The sequence below is a fragment of the Piliocolobus tephrosceles genome, chromosome 1 (assembly GCF_002776525.5).
Source record: "Piliocolobus tephrosceles isolate RC106 chromosome 1, ASM277652v3, whole genome shotgun sequence".
Classification (NCBI taxonomy): domain Eukaryota; kingdom Metazoa; phylum Chordata; class Mammalia; order Primates; family Cercopithecidae; genus Piliocolobus; species Piliocolobus tephrosceles.
The window spans coordinates 121,873,346-121,892,258 of record NC_045434.1 but is presented as its reverse complement, the minus strand read 5'-3'; the positions used below and the strand labels follow the sequence as shown (position 1 = coordinate 121,892,258).

The window sequence follows — 18,913 nt, the reverse complement described above, 5'->3', positions numbered from 1 at the left end:
TCAAAAAAAAAAAAAAAAAAAAAAGAATACTGTCATATCATAGTGTGCAGTATTGCATGCCGTGCTTTCCAGGTCACAGAAATGCAGCCTTCAAAATACAATCCAAGAAAATACAGAAAGAAGAACTTAGCATGAAATTCATGTCATGCGTTAGAAGGAATTGATTCTCAATCAATTTAGGAAACGTGACTCGCCATGAAAACACAGACTAAAAAATACAAATTCGCGGTGGCTCACGCCTGTAATCCCAGCACTTTGGGAGGCCAAGGTGGGTGGATCACAAGGTCAGGAGATCAAGACCATCCTGGCTAACACGGTGAAACCCTGTCTCTACTAAAAATACAAAAAAAAAAAAAAAATTAGCTGGGCGTGGTGGCGGCGCCTGTAGTCCCAGCTACTCTGGAGGCTGAGGCAGGAGAATGGTGTAAACCCTGGAGGCGGAGCTTGCAGTGAGCTGAGATCGCACCACTGCACTCCAGCCTGGGCAACAGAGCCAGACTCTGTCTCCAAAAAAAAAAAAAAAAAATTAATTATCCATTAAGTGTTAGTCAATACACTAAAAAATGTTCCCCAATTAGCTGTTTCTTGTGGTGGATCTGGATTTGCTCATGCTGAACAAAGGCACTTAAACTCGGTCTGATTTTTTAGGTCCTTTTCACACCTTATATGGCCTACTCTGTAAGACACCATTCATTCATGGGTTTGTTCATTGAATATACATTTAACACATAATTTATTTCAGTCACTTTGAAAGACATTAAATATGAAGACTTTATGCAATACATGCAGAGCTTGCTCAAAAGGAGTGTTTAACACAATGGACATTGTTATTAGTCCAATGAAAGAGCTATTAAATGTCATTTTATGCTGCAAAAGCATGTGAGCCATCACATATATAGAAGGGAAAAGAAAAGCAGATAATTCTTCTATTTTAGATATTAAAAGGTCATTGAATTATTGGGGAATTGCACATAGTAGGCACTCAATATATGTTTTAATACCTCACTACAATTTTCCAACTAGAGCTATGATAAACAACATGTTTAAATCTTTAGTTCTAACAAAACTGAAGTGGAGTGTAGGTTATATGCCTTGCCTGCTTTATTTTTTCTTTCTAACATTTACATAATACATTGACATCACTGTGGACTCTCATAAATTTAAAAAACTATGGCTCTATGGCAAATTTGGATCATAAACTCCTCTAAGAAACACTTAAATAGCTTTCTAATTATATAGAATTTGTACGTGACTTATATCATTGCATGATTTCCCTTGACCTGCAATGTTTAAAAGTAGGCATGAGTTGAAATTCTGAGAAAAACATGTTCTTTAACTTCAAAGTCCTTTAGGTATGCCAGCAGCAGTCCATCACTCCAGGGACTCTATTGAGAGATTGCCTGGGCAATGGAACTGTCAGGAATGTCTGTCTCCTTTGAGCAGTTTTGGATTCTATTCACTTGACACATGAACCAAGTAGGTAGAGATCAATCCAATTTCACCTAAACCATTGGAAGTCTCATTAAATGATACCATTTCTTAACCACCTTCTGCCCCATGTTCTACTAACCCAGGGGGATTTCAGAAGCATTGCCAACATCTCTTCTGCCTGAAAAAAAGGGAATGGGGCAGTTATAATTGAGCAGCTTGGGTAGCTTTTTCTTTCACTGTGTAATTTACAAAGCAATACAGATGATATTTATTGTCTATATGGTGGCTAAATAACAATAAATAGTTTTTCTGAATTACCAATGTCCTTTTCCAGTCCATGCATTCCAATACTCAGGGTTAGGGTTAGGGGTTAGGTTTAGGGTTAGGGTCAGGGTCAGGGGGTTAGGCTCAGGGTTAGGGTTACAGGTTAGGGTTAGGGGTTAGGGTCAGGGTCAGGGTCAGAGGTTAGGGTCAGGGTTAGGGTTAGGGTCAGGTTTAGGGTCAGGGTCAAGTTTAGGGTCAGGGTCAGGGTCAAGGTCAGGGTCAGGGTCAGGGTTAGGTTCTGGGTCAGGGTCAGAGTCAGGTTTCGGGTTAGGGTTAGGGTTCGGTTTAGGGTTAAGTTCGGGTTAGGGTTAAGGTTCAGGTACGGGTTATGGTTCAGGTTAGGGTTAGTGTTAGGGTTAGGGTTCGGGTTAGGGTTTGTGTTTGGGTTCTGGTTCGGGTTAGGATTAGGGTTTGGGTTTGGGTTAGGTTTAGGGTTAAGGTTAGTGTTTGGGTTAGGGTTCGGGTTAGGATTCGGTTTAGAGTTAGGGTTCGGTTCCGGGTTAGGGTTAATATTCGACTTAGGGTTTGGTTTCGGTTTTGGGTTAGGGTTAGGATTCAGGTTCGTGTTTGGGTTCGGATTCGGTTTTGGGTTAGGGTTCAAGCCATTCTCCTGCCTCTGCCTCTCGTAGCTGGGATTATAGGCACACACCACCATGCCCAACTAATTTTTGTATTTTTGGTAGCGACAGGGTTTCACCATGTTTCCCAGGCTTCTCTCGAACTCCTGACATCAAGTAATCCACCTGCCCCCATCTCCCAAAGTGTTGCGATTACAGGCATGAGCCACTGTGCCCAGCCTTCTCTTTCTTCTCTGAGTCAGAGATCTCTAGCAAGATAGCCTTTTCACTAGTTTTATTGCAACAGAAGTATTTCAGAACTTTGTCTAGTTAAACTGTTAAGGGTATGTCTGTTGTTCTATGATACGCTGAATTTAGGAATGTGTGACTCAGTAATGAAAGTTGATCTGGCATCACCCTTGGCATTTGAGCTCTCAGATGGAGAAGGGTCTGTTTTTCCAATCACTGACAAAACCTGGCATGATCATGGCTTACAGGAATGCAGCACCCCAAGAGGACCCTAGCAATTGGGAGAACTTTGTTTACATGACACTAAGCCCCAAATAACCTTAAATTCTAAATAAAAGTTCCAAGAGTAATTTGTATAAGAGTCTTGTTTTTTGTTTTGAGATGGAGTCTCACTCTGTCACCCAGGCTGAAGTGCTGTGGCACGATCTCAGCTCACTGCAACCTCCACCTCCCGAGTTCAAGTGATTCTCCTGCCTCAGCCTCCAAAGTAGCTGAAATTACAGGTGCCTGCCACTATGCCCAGCTAATTTTTCGTATTTTTAGTAGAGACGGGGTTTCACCATGTTGGCCAGGCTGGTCTCGAACTCCTGACTTTGTGATTTACCCGCCCCAGCCTCCCAAAGTGCTGGGACTACAGGCGTGAGCTGCTGCACCCAGCCAGGGCCTTGTTTTTAAAGAAAATAAATTTTATGACAGGTCTATACATATATATATATAAACTATACTCGTGAACATTTTACTTAACATTTAAAAATCTTTAAGACCTTTCAGTACCTAAAGCTTACATAACAAAATCTAGCAGAAGTGTGTAGAATCTAAACACATTTCTAAAAGAAAGGGTGAGGCTTTCAGGGTGGCTATGCTGTGTTGGACGTGGGCAGTGTTCTCTCTCTTTCGTGGTTTTGCTTATATGGCAGTTCCAGCTCACAAGAGCCCTCAGAGCCTGTCTGTAGGCCTGCATCCTGTGGCATTTGGCAAGTGAGATCTGTTTAATATAAGGTGTCAATAAAGCCAAGGTTATGATATCTAAAAATAATCAACACTAATTCCTCAGAAATTTTGTCTTTTTTGACCAAGCCACTGGTGCAATGTGGAGTCACCGCATTATATGCAAAAAGAATAATGCCCTTACTCCAGAGTCTGAACCAGAACTGACACTCGGTGGTGACTCCCCCTTTATTCTAGGAGGTGTTAACATTAGCTACGGCAATGTAAAAACGGTGTTTCTGGAGGCGGTGGGGGCCGAGAATGGAAAGTCCTCTGCAGCCGTCAACATGGAGAGTGAGACAATGCAGGTGTTGACTCACGGAACTGGACGAGAATCTACTACTCCTTCTCTAGTGAGAGTCTCTGTCATTTGCATAGAAGGCTTAAACGCAGGGAGGGCACGGGGATTCCGTGTAAACTTCAGTAAGCTGCATAAACAGAGGCCGTGATGTGTTTTGTCTCTGACCTTTTCCAGGGACATCTGACCCCAGGGTTGCAGCGTGATGCTCACTAACAGAAGCTGACTCAATTGTGTTATGTCTCTGATCTTTTCCAAGGACATCTGGACCCAGGGTCGCAGTGTGATGCTCACTAACAGAAACTGACTCAATTGTGTTTCCTGGTTTGGGGGAATATCTTTAATTACTGCATGAATGTTTATAAACTGTTGGGGCTAAATATGAAAGTTGCTGTTCAGGTGCCGTCTCCACCGAGCTACTGTGTACATTTTCTTTCTCTCACTTGCAGCTGTTCTCTTCCTACAGACTGAACGAAAATGAAAAGGAAGTCATTTCTGCATGTGTCACAGAGGCATCCTTTGGTTCTAAAGGGAGCTGAGTTGGATTCCACAAGCGCATGGTCCTTGTAGCGTGTGAATAGGATTCAGTCACAGACGAGAAGGAAGGGTTCGGAGGAGACTGTCATCGCCCTGTCCAGGCTAACCCTCCAGCTGCCCAGGTGACAGGCTGGCCTGTGTTTGTGTTGTGTAAGTGTGTGTACAGCTGTTAATGTGGGGTCCAGAAACATCTTACAAAGTAAGCCTATCCCTACATGTAGTTTTATGTGGGTATAAATTCATTTCAGTTCTTAACATGAACATTTGTACAGTGCTTCCAAGTGAGGGTTTGACTGCCTCACATCTGGAATCCTTCAAGTTTATCCTTCTTGGAGTCAGTGTTGTGAATGTTTTCCCCTAGGTCAAGAGTCTGCTGTCAACATGATGTTCTCTAATTACACGGCTTCATACAACTCCCAGCTCTGTGGACATATATTTTTGTATTTAAGGTGTTCCTTCTTTTACTTCTGTTTATAGTTCATCCTTGACACTGCTCTTTTCCCACTGCCTTTATCTCAGGTCCTTCCCAAGCTTTCATCCTGGCTGACTTCTTTTACGTCATGGAAGGAGAGGATATGGGGTCAGTCAGTCCGACTTCCGATCCCTTCTCCACCCATTACTTGGCAAATTAAAGCTGTGTTTAGGTTTCATTTATGTCATCCTGGATTTCTCAAGAGTTACAATTTTTTGATATATTAATTACAATTATAGGATTGTTTAAAGATCAAACAAGACAATGTATATTGATGTGTTTTGTAATCTTTGTTGTTGTTGTTTGTTTGTTTGAGACTGAGTCTCGCTCTGTCACCCAGGCTGGGGTTCAGTGGTGTGACCTTGGCTCACTGCAACCTCCGCCTTCTGGGTTCCAGCGATTTTCCCGTCTCAACCTCCCGAGTAGCTGGGACTATAGGTGCCTGCCACTACGCTTGGCTAATTTTTGTGTTTTTAGTAGAGATGGGGTTTCACCATATTGACCAGGCTGGTCTTGAACTCCTGACCTTGTGATTCACCCGACTCGGCCTCCCAAAGTGCTGGAACTACAGATGTGAGCCACCGTGCCTGGACTGTAATCTTTAAAGCTCAACAGAAATGTAAGATCTTGCTATTATTATGCGATGATAAAATCTTTCATTCTTTGCTTTTTCCTTGGTTGCTGGCCTAGAAATTAAATCAATTCTGTTCTCTCTTTTTTTAAAAAAAAATCTTGAATGTGTGAAATTGCTGATATTTTAATATGTTGCTGATGTTTGATCTATTGGAATGGTAGCTTCCTAAGGGCTCTTCTAATAGTTAAAACTCTATCAGGCCAGGCATGGTGGCTCAGGCCTATAGTGCCAGCACTTTCGGAGGTCAAGGTGGGCAGATCACCTGAAGTCAGGAGGTTGAGACCAGCCTGGCCAACATGGTGAAATCCTGTCTCTACTTAAAATACAAAAATTGGCAGGAGAACCACTTGAACCCAGGAGACGAAGGTTGCAGTGAGCTGAGATTGCATCACTGTACTCCAGTCTGGGCAACAGAGTGAGACTCTGCCAAGAAACAAAAACAAAAACAACAAGAAAAAACTATATCAAAGTGATATATTCGTATAGTGAAACCCCAGACAGTGCCACTAAGTGAATGACGATATAATACTCTTATTTCTTATTTTGCTACAACGTTAGTTTCTCAACAATCACTCCACCTGCCGGTTCGGTCTTTTTTCCCATTGGGATTGGTTTCCCTTAAATGTCTGGTGATTCTTCATTGTTCACATTTAATAGTGAAACAGGAAGAGGAAGAAAGGAGTCTGTTATCATTAGTAAAAGGCTCGTCTAGAGGTTTTTTTTCCGGGAGTCGATAGGGTTTCCACATGTTAGTAAGTGATGTCTTTGGTCTAGATGATTTCCTTTCTCTGGAGAAAAACTTCTCTCCTCTCTGGAAGGCAGGTGCTTGCTGTTGGTTGTTGGTGTTCTACTCACTGGTTACCTGAGGGGGGCGGTGCAGGCATTGGTGAGGGAGGATAATAAGGGTTGACTGTCAATGTACAGATTTTAATCAACTCTCCTGTTTTCTGATGCCTGCCTCACTTCTCCGCCCCTCACCCCCAGGAAGGTCCACAGATGATGCTCCTTCTCAAGGCTGCAAGGCCATCAAATCACTTTTTTGTCTCTGCTGCTCTCTCTACATGATGGATAACCATCATGGTTTCTTGGGAGGGAAAGGAAACAACTGGGTCAGTATTTGGTCTACCATCTTTAAGTTAGAAGCTTCTTCTTCCAACTGAAGCTAGAATAACAAAGCTTGAGAAAGGGTTTTTAAAATATCTAGCGGCCGGGCGCGGTGGCTCAAGCCTGTAATCCCAGCACTTTGGGAGGCCGAGACGGACGGATCACGAGGTCAGGAGATCGAGACCATCCTGGCTAACACAGTGAAACCCCGTCTCTACTAAAAATACAAAAACTAGCCGGGCGAGGTGGCGGGCGCCTGTAGTCCCAGCTACTTGGGAGGCTGAGGCAGGAGAATGGCGTAAACCTGGGAGGCGGAGCTTGCAGTGAGCTGAGATCCGGCCACTGCACTCCAGTCCGGGCGACAGAGCAAGACTCCGCCTCAAAAAAAATAAAAATAAAAATAAATTTAAAAATAAATAAATAAATAAATAAATAAATAAATAAATAAATAAAATAAAATATCTAGCATCTCAACTTTTGGGGACAATTTGAACATCTTAAGGCACTAAGTTACTGAGTTTTTTGAAAAGGGTGATGGGGAAACCATTAATTAATTAATCTCTGCTTTGTTTTAAATATATTGCACCAGGTTTGTGTATTATAATTCACACTCAAAAAGTACAGATTTAATTTTGATATATTTTCTTTGAAGAAATAGCTTAAGTACTCTTCAGTGCTGCATTTACGATGTGGCCAAATCTTTGAGACAAAATTATTTCTCTCTATGTAAATTAAGATGTTGTACTTTGAAAAATCATTCCTTTCGGCATTTTTAGATCTTTCTCAGTTTTCTTGAACCTTTTGTGCAAGAGCAATGACCTTATATTTGTCACATTATTCCTATTAAACACTTAGCTGTGGGCCTGAAAGAAATGTGCAGTTCTGTTAGAAAAAAGGTGGAGAAGGTAGTATCACTATTCCTCTTTCATGGATGGGCAAACAGGTTCAGGAATTTTCCAGAACTGAGGTTTTCTATCTTATAATTGGGTGTTCTTTGTCTCACAACATGCACTTCGTCCTTCCGTATGGATTTCTTTGTTGAAGCTGACTGAATTTCAGCTCTCACATGCTAAGTACACATTAATTTCTCTTATCCTTTATTCCCACATAGTGTACGAGTGATTTTGAGAGGGTCCTGTATGGCATGGTCCTCAGGTGCTTGGCAAAATGGGTCCACTCTCTCCCAGGTAACCCTGGCTCTAGGCCCTCTTCCACGTCCTGGCCTTCCCCAGCAGTCCCTGGAGCCCTCTGCTGACCAAAACTCCACAGTGAAGCACCACCCGATGGTGACCTGTGAAGGGTTCCCAGTTTCGGACACGTTATTCCTCTTCTGTAAAAACTGCACCACTTTCAGATAGACTCTCAGGCAAAAGCACAGAAAATTATGATTAGATTAATGATCTTTCAGAGGTTTCCTATCGCTGAGGTCATCTGAGCCAGTAGTTTTCAAAATGAGTTGCAGGCTTCATATCCTCAAATGTTGCATTTAAATTCTAGTTAAAAATAGTTTCACCCCTGTATTTTTCCATTCTAAGACAGATTTTTTTCCATGTTTTACTTCTTCTGGAGTTAGCCTGCATCTTACAATTGATACACTGCATTTCATATGATGAGATCTCTTCTGTTCTTCTAAAAAATTATCAATAGTTTTGTGATGGATATTGATTTAATAGCATCTCAGAATGTAAAACATCCAGGTTACAATCATTAACTCTTCTACAATATTTACATGCAAGAAGGCGACATTTCTTTCTTTTTATAAGCCAAATTATATCTAGCAGAAACGCCCATGTATCGAGATGTGGAAGATTCCAGTTCATGGAAGTTCCTCGTCATATTCTGTGCCAGACACTGGAGGCTGGGATGGTGGCACTTCGTGCTCCTCACCTTCCTGTCTCACTACTTTTCCTGTGACTGCCGACTGCTGGCCCTTTACTCTGAAGGGGGTGAGAGGAAAACTGCCCTGGCACTGGGGAGGGGATGCTCCTCAAAGCACAAGAAGTGCCAGGAAGGCAGCCATCACATGCCGGAATCTTGGCCACACCAACCACATCTGGGGAACTGCATGTGACTAGGGCCTAGCCCATTAGGAATGCTACTGTTCTGGGAACATCTCCCCGGCATCCTCATTTTATTTTCACATTTGCTAGTCCAGCTTAACTTAATCCTTAGATGATTCTAGATCTCCCTAGAAAATACCTAGGTGAGAGTTATCCAGGCAAATTCTCTTTTCCTCCTTTAAACCCCTAAAGGCTATATTGTGTGTGTATGTGTGTGTGTGTGTGTTACAGAAAGACCTAATCTGCAAAGGCACAGCTTGGCCTTCAGGAAATAGATGGGAAAAGGGCTGCTTTATTATTTCCTGGTGCCTCCAAAGCACACACAAAGAGGATATAAGTTAGTATTTTCTCTAATAATTCCATCTGTAACATTGAGCATTTAAAAGTTTTAATAATACATTTAAATACCATGCCCATACAAGTGCATCATAAAAGGTAGAATTAATGAAACAATTAAATGTCTCAACTTAACCTGTCTTCTTGTAAGCCATGAAATAAATTTCTCCCATTATCTCTATGTATATGTTTACCATTTGTGCAAATATACCACCGAATAGAGATTGTAGACAATTTTTATTTTGACAACAGTCCACTCATGTAAAATTACACACAAAAATAGTACTATAACCCAGGTGCATTGCCAGATCCAAGTAAATGTGAGCCAAGGCCCATTTGTTCATGCATGTGTTTTTATGATTTTGTCTGTTCCTTTTCTGACTTACATATTTATAATACAGAATGTGAGAAGAGTTAGCTCTTTGTAGTTATTTAGCTTTAAGACATAGAAAACTGTTCTAGAATCTTTAAAAAGTAATTGCAAGAATTTTTTGAAAGCTTCTTGAAATTACAAGTCAAGATTTTTAAAAAATTGTTATTCTTTGAAACTACTTTTCTGTATACAGCAAGATTTATCAATAGCATATAAAATAAATCAATAGCAACAAAACAAAATAGGAAAGGATGGTAATGGCCATCTCATATTGCTTATTTCTTTTTTTTTTTTTTTTTGAGATGGAGTCTCGCTCTGTTGCCCAGGCTGGAGTGCAGTGGCCCCATCTCTGCTCATGGCAAGCTCCACCTCCTGGGTTCACGCCATTCTCCTACCTCAGCCTCCTGAGTAGCTGGGACTACAGTCGCCTGCCACCTTTCCGGCTAGTTTTTTTGTATTTTTTTAGTAGAGATGGGGTTTCACCGTGTTAGCCAGGATGGTCTCGATCTCCTGACCTCGTGATCCGCCCGTCTCGGCCTCCCAAAGTGCTGGGATTACGGGCTTGAGCCACCGCGCCTGGCCTTGCTTATTTCTTTTATAACAATTAAGTCATATAAATTGAGCTCACAAAAATATTTATATTAATAAAATTATAATTTATCATTGGTAATGTTTGAGTTTTTCTTGTACATTTTTATGTAGCAAGAAAAACAGTTTTTACTTTTAAGAATGGTTTTTAAAAAATCAGAGCAAGCCTAAGCCCCTTCATTTTATATATACAGTAACCTGAGGCTCATCAGTGCTGGTGACTCACACAGGCGCACACAAAGCATTGCTGGATGTCAGCTCAGGATCCAGAATTCATTTGAACAATTCATGCTAAATTAATAAATGCACTTTAAAATAGTCCCATATTAATCCGAAAAAATCTAAACCTGTGGAATTTGTAAAATAAGATGTTTATGAATGAGGACATGGCATTTTGACTTAGTTCTGATTCCCCCCTTTCTGAAAGCAGAATCTACAGTCTATTTTCCCATTGCTAGATTTCAGAGGAGAGCCTGGTGTCACTTACAGCAGACACTGCAGATGCCTCAGCATTTCGGATGAAGACAGTAAAGACCTTCTTTGTTTCATAAAAACCTTTGTTTTCCAGGGGAGAAAACACAGGTTGAATCTAAACTCAATCCTCCTATTGAAATATTTTAATGACACTGAAAGAGGTTGTTGCATTTGGCAGGTGCAGATGGAGCCGTGCGGTCCTACACTGAAGCCCTGCAGTCCTGACTTCTGAGTGGAGCTAGAGGAGAATTATATTAATGTGTTTGCACTACTTGCTCAATTGTAAAGCATAACAAATATATTTAAGGCATATTTTTTAAATGAGAATAAAATAGTTTAACAATGTTTACACACCTATTTTAAGTATTACATTCTCTAATCTATTTTTATCCTCACAACCATGGAAGCGCTCCACCATCTCCATTTCAGAAAGTAGACAGTAACTGAACAACACTATCATCTTTTAAAAAACATTTATTTCATTATGAAAGTTTATGGTTTATGTAATTAATACCTTTTTGTGGTCTGCATTCAATGGGTGTGGGCATCTGCAAACTGTCGTGGGTCCACCGTTGTGAAATCGCACACAGTGGTCTCACTGCCCTAAACAGCCAGGGCTCTCTGCCCATCCATCCTTTCCTCTCCCCAACCCCCGTCAACCACTGATTATTTTGCTATCTATGTAATTTTCCCGTTTCCAAAATGTCACATAATGCCCACAGCCATGAATGCGAGTTTCTGTTGCTCCACATCCTCACCAGCATTTGGTGTTTTTGGTCTTGTGGATTTTGGCCATTCTAATAGGTATGTAGTGGTATCTTACTGTTGTCTTAATTGGCAATTCCTAATAACATATTATACAGAGCATCTTTTCATATACTTAATTTCCATCTGCATATCTGTTCAGCTTTTGCCCATTTTTAATTGGGTTGTTTGTTTTCTTATTGAGTTTTAAGAGTTCTTTGCATATTTCAGATATGAATCCTTAGATATATTTTGCAAATATTTTCTCACAGTCTCTGGTTTGTCTTTTTATTCCCTTAACAGTATCTTTCACAAAACTAAAGTTTTTTTATGTTAAAGTTCAACTTCCCAATATTTTTCTTCGTGGATAATGCTTTTGGTGTTCTATCTAAAAGAATCACCAAATCCGAGGTTATCTAGAGTTTATGTTATCTTCTAGGAGTTTGAAAATTTTGCATTTCATAGATTGATCTAATATCTACTTTGCATTAACTTTTGTAAAAGGTGTAAGGTCTGTTTATAGATTCTTTTTTTTTTTTTTTTTTTTTTTTTTGCACATGGATGTCCATTTGTTCCAGCACCGTTTGTTAAAAAGACTCTCCTCTCTCCATTGAATTGCCTTTGCTTCTTTGTCAGAGATCAGCTGGCTGTATTTCAGTCTGTTTCTGGGCTCTCTGTTTTGTTTCACTGATGTATGTGTATGTGTCTTCTGTTTTGCCTTCAGTTTAAAAAAATGTAATTGCTACCTCAATTTGCTTCTGAATTCTCATTTGTAAACAGAAAAGCATAAATTAATGCCTGAGTACATTTTAGAGTAGATGTTGCCTTGAATACAATGAGCAGAAAGAGTTATAATTTTAAAGTGAATATAAAAATTTGACCATAGTGGTAACAGATTTGCGAACTAGTGATATCAATGACAGAGTCCATTGCAATATTGCTTCATCCTTTGGCTCAGCTCTGCTTCACACCAGGTAACTATCAATCCCTTCTGTGATTCGTTCAAGGATTTCTGTGGGGTGGAAAGTAGAAATATGATATCAGTGGAGGGAGAGAAGGCAGTTTCCCAGGCTGGGAGCAGTCAGATCTCCAGTGGGTCCCACCATTGCTCTGTGGCAATACCTAGAGGGTGATGGAAACAGAGACAGGGTGCAAATGAAGTGGGTGCTGGCCCTAGGGTTCCCAGTGTTTCCTGGTTCCCATGGTCTATAAGATGCCCAAAATGAGACCTTCTGGGCTTTGGGGGGCCCCTGTGGAATTGGAAAATGAAGAAGTGAGCAGTGACAATCTAAACTGATTATTAGAGGTACATCTCTCACTTTTCAGCAACCACGGAGCCTTTGATTAGTGGTGAAATTGTGGCACCCCAACAATGGTGGAGTGGAATGTCCTGCCACTCTGGAGGGGTGATGGCTCAGGGTCAAGACTGAACTAATTAGAAAAAAAAAAAATGCACTCCAGGAATATCAAGTCCAAAACGAAGCTCTTCAAACCTTCTGGGAAGAGAAAACAGCATGACAAGGAAAGGTATATTTGTCTGATCCCAGGAATCAATATAAACATCCATGATAACCCCACCTATTTTTTTAAATATATGATTTGGATGAAACAAGAGAAAGAGACTGATTGTTGTTGAGTCCCTGCTGCAGTCCCGACACAGCTGGAGATGCCCTGCTCCCCTGCTCTCCTGCTCCCCCGCTCTCCCGCTCTCCTGCTCTCCTGCTCTCCTGCTCTCTTTATTTTGTTGATGCTCATGAGGACCCTGATGTCTGAGGAAGAAGGTTCCCGTCCAGCTCTGCCCCTGGTGTGTCACGTGCCGGCCTTGTCAACGCACACGAGAACCTGACAGGGCGAGTGTTATAACCCCAATCATAGAAAAGGAAACGTCTCTAAAGTCTTCAGCATCTTGCCCAAGTTTGGACACTTAGCAGAGGCCTGAGTTTAGATGCAGCCCCGTCTTGCTCTTTGACAGCCTCAGCACCACGTGCCCTGGGTGACCCACGCAGTGAGTCACTGACAACCCTCGTGGTTGGCTCATGGCACAGCGTGGAGCGAAATGGCCCACTGACCTTTCCAGACACTTGGACAATTCGTGATATAGTTTATGCGGTCACTCCCAGTGAGTTCTATTGTTCAGTTTAATAGAATACCTAATTCTGTGTTTATTATGAATAAAGGGAGATTTCTTGTGGTTTTTAAGAATATGAAGCATATCTATTTTGTATACAAGTTGGAAGTTCCAATACTATAGGAGGCATAAGTGCAGGTTATAATGATGGGTCTTTTATAAGACTGAATTCATATCAAACTGAATCGGTAACTCCAGCTGGATGAACAGGGTGAGACATTAAACATTTAATGAAAAGAATTCCTTTCTTAGGTCACAGCAAGGACTAAATATGTCTAATTATCATGCCCACTAAGAAGATGCATTGTGATATTTGCCGTTAATCACTCATTCAGTTCCAAGGGTATTTATTAATTGTCTGCTCTGGGCATAACAACAATTGGAAGCAGTATGTTCACATGAAAAAAAACTTACCCAAGTCTCTAAGTCACAACTTTCCATGACCAGCACACATTTCTGATTTGAAATACATATCTAAAGCTTCAAATGCATAAATAGATATCCCAATCTAGAACTAAGTTAATAGTTGCTTAGAATTGTTTAAATTATCCTGGGAATCAGAAAGATATGTCTACATGAAACAATAAAGGTTATATTAGAATTAATAAACTTTAGAAGACCATTTTAATCTTAATATGTAAACATACTACCTAGGCACACTGTTTAAATACATCTGCAACCTACTATTTTTAGATTTAGGTAAATCATTAATCCTTAAATTTGGAAGATTCCAGTGTTAGAGCTCTAGACTATGAAACTTGGAAGTTTTTCTAAAATTTTTGAGTTTTTATCCAGAAATACATATTTTCCTGGCACTGAGAACTGCAAGAAATTTCACTTGGAGTCTCCAAATAGTCAGCCATGTGTGATGTTAACATCAGTGTAATAGATACTATCACAAACATCCTGTGACTTTTATTTTCTTTTTTATACTTTAAGTTCTGGGATACATGAGCAGAACATGCAGGTTTGTTACACAGGTATACACGTGCCATGGTGGTTTGCTGCACCTGTCAACCCGTCATCTATGTTAGGTATTTCTCCTAATGCCGTCCTTCCCCTAGGCCCCGACCCTGCAACAGGCCCCCGTGTTTGATGTTCCCCTCCCTGTGTCCATGTGTTCTCATTGTTCAACTCCCACTTATGAGTGAGAACATGTGGTGTTTGCTTTTCTGTTTCTGTGTTAGTTTGCCAAGAATGATGGTTTCCAGCTTCATCATGTCCCTACAAAGGACATGAACTCATCCTTTTTTATGACTGCATAGTATTCCATGATGTATATGTGCCACATTTTCTTTATTCAGTCTATCATTGATGGGCATTTGGGTTGGTTCCCAGACTTTGCTATTGTGAATAGTGCTGCAGTAAACATACGTGCGCATGTGTCTTTATAGTAGAGTGATTTATAATCCTTTGGGTATATACCCAGTAATGGGATTGCCGGATCAAATGGTATTTCTGGTTCTAGATCCTTGAGGAATTGCCACACTGTCTTCCACAATGGTTGAACTAATTTACACTCTCACCAACAGTGTAAAAGCATTACTATTTCTCCACATCCTCTCCAGCATCTGTTGTTTCCTGACTTTAATGATCACCATTCTAACTAGCATGAGTTGGTATCTCATTGTGGTTTTGATTTGCATTTCTCTAATGACCAGTAATGATGAGCTTTTGTTGATATGTTTGTTGGCCACATAAATGTCTTCTTTTGAGAAGTGTCTGTTCATATCCTTCACCCACTTCTTGATGGTTTTTTTTTTTCCCTTGTAAATTTGTTTAAGTTCCTTGTAGATTCTGGATATTAGCCCTTTGTCCGATGGATAGATTGCAAACATTTTCTCCCATTCTGTAGATTGCCTGTTCACTCTGATGAGAGTTTCTTTTGCTGTGCAGAAGCTCTTTAGTTTAATTAGATCCCATTTGTAAATTTTGGCTTTTGTTGTCATTGCTTTTGGCGCTTTAGTCATGAAGTCTTTGGCCACGCCTATGTCCTGAATGATATTACCTAGGTTTTCTTCTAGGGTTTTTATGGTTTTAGGTCTTATGTTTAAGTCTTTAATCCATCTTGAGTTAATTTTTGTATAAGGTGTAAGGAAGGGGTCTGGTTTCAGTTTTTTGCATATGGCTAGCCAGTTTTCCCAACACCATTTATTAAATAGGAAATCCTTTCCCCATTGCTTGTTTTTGTCAGGGTAGTCAGACATCCTAAACTTTTAAATTTAAGAATTTACATTTTTTTAAAGTAACTGACAACTGACAATCATTTAAAAATCCATAACTTAAAAAAATAATAATTCCTCCTATGTTTTCAACCAAGAGAAGTGAAAATCTGTTGACACAAAGGCCTGAATATAAGTATTCATAACAACTTTCTTCTTAATAGCCAAATATTTTTAAAATAGCCTATCACTGAACAATAGATAAGCTGTAATATATTCCTACAATGGTTACTGCCCAACATAAGAATGACATATACCCTGGAAACCACATGGACATATCTCAAAGGCATTAGAATGCATGAAAGAAACTAGGTATAAGAGAATATTCTATATGATTCCATTTATATCAAATACTTCTTTTTTGAGATAACATCTCACTCTATCACCAAGGCTGGAGTGCAGTGATGTGATCACAGATCACCGCAGCCTTGACCTCCCAGGCTCAGGTGATTCTTCAGCCCCTGAGTATCTGGGACCAAAGAGGTTGGGACCAAAGGGGCGTGCCACCACACCTGGCTAATTTGTGTGTGTGTGAATTTTTTTTATTTTTTTAGAGATTGGGTTTTGCCATGTTGCCCAGGCTGGTCTCAAGTTCCTGGGCTCAAGTGATCGCCCCTTCTCAATCTAGTGCTAGGATTACAGACTTGAGTCATTGCACGTGGCCTGTATCATATTCTAAGACAGACAAAACTAGAGTGAAAGAAAGCAACTACCGGGAGCTGTGGTATGGGGCAGGGGTCACTGACTACAGCAGCATGCAAGGGAATTTGGGGGGTAATGAAATGTATTTTAATGGTAGTGTTGTGTACATGACAATATGTATATTTGTCAAAATGCATTGATTTGTACACTTAAAATTACTAAATTTTATTATATGTAAATTAAACTCAATTAGATAATAAAAAATAAACTTTTGATCCTGAAAAAATACCTACATACACACAAACTACCTCTGAAACAAACTACTTTTTCAGAATTTCTAATTTAAATATTCAGAAATATGAACGATGATGATGAATTTTAACAAGGCTTACATAATTCAATTCTATTTTGGATCATATCTGAGAGGCATATTAGCTGCTGGACTTATTTGGAGTTCCTTACCTCCTTTGCATATGAAAAAATAAGAGGTTGAGAGAGAAACAAGGTATGTAATTTATGTACAATGAAACTTTCTACTGCCCGGGAAATGAGGCTTTCTATTGTCCAATGAATTGTTCCTGGCAGCACAATTCACTGCTTCACAATTGATCATTCTTTTTACCCTCAGAGCATCCTTGAAATGATTGACTCAACCATGAGAGAAACCCTGTAAATATTCTCAGATGCAAACTCACAGTACCAGCGTCACAGAACACCTGCAGGTGCAAGTAACTAAAAATCCAGCTCAATTTGACTTTAAATACAAGGGAATGTATTGACTCTGGTGGGTAGTTCAGAAGCAGGCCAGGCTTCAGGGTGAATCTGAGCACAGAAGCTCATGGATGCTACCAGGACTCAGTTTCTTCCCAATTTTCTGCTCTGCCTTCAGTGAAGTCAGAATCATTCTGCATGTGGCAAAATCTCCAGGAACAATTTCTGAGGTTGCATTCTTCACCAAAGAGGGAGCATGAACAAGCACACTCTTGTTCCTAACAACCTAGCACAACTTGTATTTGACTCTAATTGGAACAACTCAGACCCTTGCCCATCCCCAAGTCCATTAGGGGGACCGAGGGAGTGCTGTGTGGCACCTGGCATGAGCCTCAGTTATGCACCCACCTTGGAACCAATAACTGTGACACAGGGTGAGACAGTGCTGGTTAAGTCAACCAGGACCCACCCCATGTTTCAAACCACGTGACTGAATAATTCAGGGCTCTGTTAGGAAGGAGAAAGGGGATACTTCTTGAATAGCACCCAACACTCAACTACAATTTAATTTGACAGGAACCCGGAGGCCCTGCCATAGAAATCTCTCACAGTTGCTTGGAATGAGAGCACTCAATAAAAAAATCCTATGGCCTCAAGGACGCCACGCAGTTGGTGTGGAGGGTGGGGCAAGGAGGGTGGGGAAGGGCTCAGGGTCTTCTGAAGATGAAGCTGAAGAACAGATGGCACTGACTTAGCAGAGTGGAAAATGTTTAACCCCAAGAGATGTCTACAGAGGCAGCCAAGCCACACCACAAACTCCTAGAAGGGCTTGTGTTAGGGTTCCCAAGTGTCTAGGTAAGCTGAAGAGATGGTGAGGCAGACACAGAGGGCCAGTTCAAAGCACATTGGGAAGACTGTGATCCCAAGACCCCTCAGTCCACACGGGCAGTCAAATGCTCCTCCCTGACATCGGAAAAAGAAACAATTTATTTTCTTCAGATATTGAAACAGAACTTTTCTAAGCTCCAGGACACTGGATAATGCTGCTTATGCAAAGACAGTATTTAGTGAAAGCCAATTTACTGAGCAGGGAGATCTGCAGACTCTTTCTCCCTCTTGGCTCCCAGAATGCTGGGGTCAGCTTGTGGTCTTAGGAGATTGGCGACCTCTTTTTGGAGAGGATCTGCAGATACCAACATTTCAGGGTTTCCTCAGGTCCAGGAGTACCAGGCTCCTGTGGACTCTTCCTTTGGGGAAGCAAAAGAAGACTCCATCTGTGCACACAGAATGTATTAATTATATTTTCTTATTTTCTGTTTTCTTGACGCTCTAGCATCTGGTGTTTACTGGGAAAAGATTGCCTTTCCCAGGGCCAGCCAGTTAAACTACCAATTCAGAACCCATACCCCTAACCACCTACTTTATCTGGCTCTGATACTGTAGGAGACAATACCGCCCTTCCTTAATCACCACAGGGTAAGGTATTAGGCAACTAGAAATGGCCCCTATGCCCCAGAGCCTGCTGAAGCTATTAACGCTGGACAGCCTAAGCCTGCCTGCCCTTGCTGTCCCACAGAGACCACAGCAGAGGATCCTGCCCATGCTTTCCCCTCTCCTGCGTCTGCCTGGGGTGTCCCTGTGCCTCCTATTTCTAGGGATCTGTGAGTATGAATGGGACAGTCACTTCCATGTCTGCAGGTCTTAACATCCCTGATTAAAACAAATTCTGAGTACATTTTAAAACATAAGGCTTCCAATGGAATTTTTAAGACACTTATATGGAGAATTTTAAACATATATGTAAATAAAGAATGAATATAACAAACCCCTGTATATCTATAACCCTTCAGAACAACCAGAAACACATGGGCGATTCTGTTCCATCTATATTCCCAAATAAAATTCATACATTGTGATTAGCTGATGTGTTTTTAAGTCTATATAATTTATACATTTCCCCTGTATCTCCTGTATATCATTTTCTTGTAATTTGTTTGTTGAAGAAGCTGCATTGATTTTCCTGATTCATCTTCAGAGTTTAA

The 18,913-nt window shown here is 40.7% G+C and overlaps 1 protein-coding gene across 7 annotated transcripts in view; it reads left to right on the top strand.

Annotated features, from left to right (window-relative positions):
• The window catches only part of LOC111529302 (engulfment and cell motility protein 2-like), a 54,496-nt gene extending 36,980 nt beyond the window's left edge, over window positions 1–17,516 (top strand). Inside the window, exons 6-8 of one of the 7 annotated variants that reach the window (XR_003309851.1) lie at window positions 4,313–4,505; window positions 5,336–5,474; window positions 10,603–11,601. The gene's annotated coding sequence lies outside the window, so the exon portion shown is untranslated. Of the gene's footprint in view, window positions 1–3,746; window positions 3,902–4,023; window positions 4,291–4,312; window positions 4,534–5,332; window positions 5,475–10,602; window positions 11,602–16,788 lie in introns of those variants that run through there. The other 6 variants (XR_003309843.1, XR_003309848.1, XR_003309846.1 and 3 more) reach the window with 6 other exon arrangements.
• The last annotated feature ends 1,397 nt before the right edge of the window (window positions 17,517–18,913 follow it).